Source organism: Mustela putorius, unplaced genomic scaffold, assembly GCF_011764305.1.
Source record: "Mustela putorius furo isolate JIRA1106 unplaced genomic scaffold, ASM1176430v1.1 tig00003834_pilon_pilon_pilon, whole genome shotgun sequence".
Taxonomy (NCBI): Eukaryota; Metazoa; Chordata; class Mammalia; order Carnivora; family Mustelidae; genus Mustela; species Mustela putorius.
The window spans coordinates 67,872,853-67,878,490 of NW_025421987.1; the positions used below are offsets into that span (position 1 = coordinate 67,872,853).

At 31.4% G+C, this 5,638-nt stretch overlaps 1 non-coding gene across 1 annotated transcript; it reads left to right on the top strand.

Moving 5' to 3' along the window:
- Nucleotides 1–5,298: 5,298 nt before the first annotated feature.
- On the top strand, nt 5,299–5,401 carry LOC123394600. Its single transcript, XR_006609360.1, has one exon. It is a non-coding gene; the product is annotated as a U6 spliceosomal RNA (small nuclear RNA).
- Nucleotides 5,402–5,638: the final 237 nt, after the last annotated feature.

The following is a 5,638-nucleotide window of genomic DNA, read 5'->3' on the forward strand; positions in this document are numbered from 1 at the left end:
TCCCTTGTGTTGTTTGGAGAAACAACACAAACTCTCTGATGCTCTGATTTTAATCTAAGAAATGGGGCCACCAGTGCTACATCTCAAGATTGCTTTGATCATCAAATGAGACAATGCATGCAGAAATATTTTACTAACTTTGAAATTATGCTTCGGGCCTTTTCTAGTTTTTATTTATTTTGATAATGCCCAGAAATAATACAAGCTGTTATATCATATAGTATATCTTAATAAATAAGAGTCAGACATCTCCTGGTTCATATATGACAGAAATGACCTGGTACATTAAAAAACAGAATTAAGAAACTTATGCATTCATCTAATTTTGTTAGTAAATTTTTTTTATCTTTACTGAATACTCTTATCATCTCTGAAACTTATATTCTTCATTTGTAAAATAAGAATACTAATTTTTTTTCAGTTCTACTAGGCTATTAAGGATTCTTTAGTAGTTATAGTAATATTAAATTATGAATTAATTACAATATATTTACTTTATAAATGTACATACATATTTTTACTATACAATAAGAGGGTTTTGTAACTTTAAAATATGAATAAATCTAGATTATTTTTCTCCTTCAAAAGATTTCTCTTTAAAGCCAACACAGGGGTGCCTGGGTTGCTCAGACGGTTAACCATCTGCTTTCAGCTCAGGTCATGATCCCAGGTTCCTGGGATCAAGCCCCGCGTGTCTCCCTACTTGACTGGAGCCTGCTTCTTCCTCTTTCTCTGCTGTTCTTCCTGCTTGCATTCTCTCACTCTCTCTGTCAAATAAATAAATAAAATTTTTGAAAATAAAAAAAATAAAAAATAAATGGCACATTTCCTTTTTATTTCTTTTCTTTTTTTCTGGCTTAATTAACAAAAATGTATTTTTTCATCATTCTGGAGGCTAAAAGGCCAATATCAAGGTTTCAGCAGGTTTGACTTCTCCTGAGGCCTCTCTTTTAGGCTGGCAGAGGGCCATTTTCTAGGTATGTCTTCACATGGTCTTTTCTCTGTAAGTATTCATCTTTGGTATCTCTTTTGTTGCCACAATTTTCTTCTCTCTTTCTCTCTCTTTTTTTTAATTGAGATAAAGTTGACAAATAACATTATATAAATTTCAGCTGTACCACCTAATGAATGATTCAATATAAGATAAATTGTATATACTATAGAAATGATCACCACAGAAGTCTAGTTAACATCATCACAACACAGTTACATTTTTTCTCATGATGAGAACTTTCAAGGTTGACACTCCTCCACACTTTGATGGCTATTATCACAATGGCCCAGTGCTCGAGTCTTTTACAACAAGGCACTCAGTCCCCAACCACTTGATCCTCTCTACAATGTTTATTTTAGCAATGCTACCAAATATATTGTCTGCCTGATCTTTCAGTGTTCCTTTTATGAGCTAATATGTTCTTGGAGCAAGGCAAATTTTTGCTCCTCATGAGCAACTGATGTTAATTTTTATGATAATGACACTAACTCTTCCATCTAATCATTTCCATTTCCTTTAACTGCTATTCTTAGTTATCAGAGCCAAATATTTTGTCTGCATACAATAATATTGTAGAAACTTATTTTTTAAAAACAAATCTTTTCTTGGTTTCCAATTAAACAAACTAACTTCCTTCTCTCCCTCCCGTTCTCTTTTTCCCTTCCTTCCTTTTTCCTTTTCTTTCCTTTTTTGTTTTTCTTTTCTTCACGTTAGTTTACTTTACTTTACCGTTTCTTTCCTTTCCTTCCCTTCTCTTCCCTTTTCCTTCCTTCTTTTCTTCCTTCTCCTTTTATGTCTCTCTTGGTTCGAGTTCCTACTCTCTTCTTATTTTATCTTTATCTGCATGCATGTGTGTGACAACATAGTAAATTATCTCAGTAATGTTTACCCATTATAATATTACATCTTTACTTCCACAAACCACATATGAAAATCAATCTTAGTTATACTTTGGTCAACTTTAATCTTAAATCAAAGCCAAGTGATTGTTCTTAGCTATTAGCTTTATTAGACTGGACATGTAACAACTTACCTCTTCATCAATGAGATAGTTTGTATATGTTTACCTTTAGAATCTCCATCATCCCAGAAATGGTGAATTAAAAATTATTTCCTTTGGGGCACCTGGGTGACTCTGTCCATTGTGTCCAACTCTGGATTTTGGTTCAGGTCACAATCTCTCAGGGTCCTAAGATCTAGTCCTATGCTCTGCACATAGTAGGGAGTCTATTTCTCTCTCTCTCCCTTTGCCCCTCCCCCTGTATGCATGTGTGCACAACTCTCTAAAATAGATAAATAAATATTTTAAAAATATCATTTTCATTTTGGTAAATTATGAGTCCCATGGGGGTTCTGAGGTTATAATAAAATAACATATGAGTATGAATAAAATCTATTTGTGGCAACCACTATGTTGAGAAAAAAAAATTTAATTGTCCACACCTTTGCTTATTTCAAATGGAAGAAAAATCCACTAAGGGTATAAAATAGTTATATGGAGGACAGATAGAAGTTACACTCTTTCTGAAAATACTCTGTTGTGTAGATATGACTTTGGAAGTTTAAAAAGGTTTTGCATAATCATAAAACAAAATTAAATCAGAGTAAAAAAAGAAAGGAATCCCTAAAAACCCTGAAAAAAACAGAACCAATAAACCTGAGTTGGTGGCTCCCTCACACAAAGAGAAAATATTTCAAGTGGACTTAAAACACAGTAATTTGATTATAAAATAAATCAAAATAAACAAATGGTAAAAAAAAATAATTGGGGGAAAGAAACAAACCTTAAACAGCTTTTAATAATACTGTTGGTGGTAATGCTAAAGTCTTTATTTTGAAACAAGCATACCAAATAAATAATTACATTAATATTTGGAAACAAAAAAATTTAGTGTGTGAGAAAAATTTAAAGTATATAAAAGATATAAGCAATATCCTACAATCCTAAATTTAAACTGAAGTATCACTATAGTTTATAATATACTTCTTCTTTTAAATCATATATATTTCCTGGCTTTGTTTATTGCAAAAGGTCTAGGGATGGTGACCAATTCCAAGAACAACAAATACCATTTCATTCAGACGGCAGCCTCTAAATACCATTTTTCACTAAAGGAAATTATGACTACTTGCAGAAATGCAAAATTCTAGGTCCAGAGCAGGAAATGTAGAATGAGCCCCAACATGTTTTGCTTTGTTTTTTTTTTTTTTTGTAATCCTTAAAAACAAAGAAGGTTATCAAGTTTATAAGGGTCTTTTTAAGTATATAAGTGAACCAAATTGAAGAGGTTGTCAGAAGAATTTGAGTACAAGTGTGCCATGTGGCTAACGATCATTGGAACATAAATCTCATAACTACATACCTCATCCACAAGTCTCTGTTCCCATAAACCACATTCAGAAACCAGAAGAAATTACCAGAATTCTTTATTCCCGAGAGCCAAAATGTGGACTTTTTTCCCTACACTTATTTCTACATAAACAAAGCAACTGCTTTTATTAGTTTACTTACGTCTTTCTCTATGGTATTATTTTTTACCTTACTTCAATATAAAAAGGATTTCAAATAGATTATAGAACATATGTAAGGAAGTAAAAATAGAACAGAAAAATCACATGAAGGAAAAAATAAAGGGAGTTAGTATTAAATTTAAATTCATGCCATTTATAAGCAAGTTATAAGAAATTGCTAAAGAAAGACAGCAAGTCTTTGGGTTTTGGACTGTCATGAAGTAGGACATATTCAGGCTAAACCATTCACAACAATAAGATAAAAAAAAGCGCTAATTAATGAGTAGAAAAGCATTTACCATTCAAGAATCTTCATGAAATCATTATTTTGCTATGTTATAAAGAGTTCTTTTTAATGACAAGTCTACAGAAAATACAATGGAGACATCAAAGTGTCATTGTTTGAAACATTATGTGGAAGCAGAGTTCAGCAAATTCTAAACCATACATAGTCTAACCAGCACTCTGGCTAAAACCAAAGAACATCTTCTAGAAATCTCTAAAGAGACAGTTATATTTTCTTCACATTATCTTTCCTAAATAGTACTTTTTCTAACCAGTTTTTGCTAAGGATTGAATCATCATAAATATAAGTCTATTGCCCCATCAATATATCACACTACTTTCCATGAATTTTCAGGCTAGGTATTAAAATATTGACAACAAAGGAGCAATTGAAGGTCTTTTTTACTGAACTAGTATATCATTGCCCTGGAAATACTCTCCACTATTGTAAGTGAGAATAAATATAAAATATAATCATATATGTAGCACAATCTAATCATTATAAAAACAAAAAACTAAATGAGTAGGCAATTGCATATATTTACAATTAAATTGCCCAGCAGGATATCCATTAATGTGTTAAAAGTGGGTATGTCAAGATGGAAATATGACAGATCATACTTTTCTGTATTGTATGATATTTTAAAATAATTTAATAACATACATTTTCTTCAGATTCACTATAAAATGTAGTTATGTTCATAATCATTGGACTGTAATATTGATCCACAATTAAACTGATCCAGATAAAGTTAAAACTATCAATAATTATCATAATTGAAAATTTCCAGATATTTATATATATTTAAGAATTCTTGAATATATATATTTACATATAGGAGCACCTGGGTGGCTCAGTCTATTAAGTGTCTGCCTTTGGCTGGGGTTGTGCTGGGGTCCTGGGATCCAGTCCTGCATCAAGCTCCTTGTTCAGAGAGTAGTCTGTTCTCCCTCTGCCTGCCACTCCCCCTACTTGTGTTCTCTTGTTCTCTCTCTCTCTGACAAATAAATTAATAAAATCTTTTTAAAAAAAAAGAATTCTTATATGGAAACATACAGTAATATTTCAAAACTCACACTTAATTTGTTTTAGGACAGAAGTGATAAGGAATGCTGAGTCCCATAAAAACTGGGTATCTTCTGCCCTGACATTTGTATCAGAATTAATAAAAGATAAAGCAAAGATAAAGCAAAATATTAACATAATATAAACAGTAAACATTATGACCATTACATTTTCTTCTAAGTAAATCTATCTGTGGCTACTTGGGATTTTAAAATAATTTATCTCCCTATCTATTTTTCCTTCTTATTAAGAGTTTATAGTTTTATTATTTTTTGAGGATTATATAGATCATTACTAAAATATCATTCACTAGCATGGATAAGATAAGATTATTTACATAATTTATATTTCTTTTCCGGAAGGGAAAATATTACCAGACCACTAACTTTCCTTACTCTTAAATTTTAGCTTATAATCTGGGTTTTCAAGTGTCTAAGCATGTGTGCTTGCTTCGGCAACACATATACTAAAATTGGAACAATACAGAGATTGGCATGGTCCCTGCACAAGGATGACACTCAAGTATCTAAATATAAAATATTTTAAAAGGTTAACCACAAATTTATTATTTTCTTTTTTAGTACAACTTCCATATTACATTATGTTCCATCGCTGCTCCTTTTGTTGGTTATATATAGTACTGGTTCTTCACTTGGTTACAAATCCTATCCCTTCAAGACCAAAGGAACAGGACTGGGCAAAGTATACAATGGTCAACATTTCATCATTAAAGTATTTATACATCCATGAATAATGTCTGTGATATTTTGCTGGACAGTTAT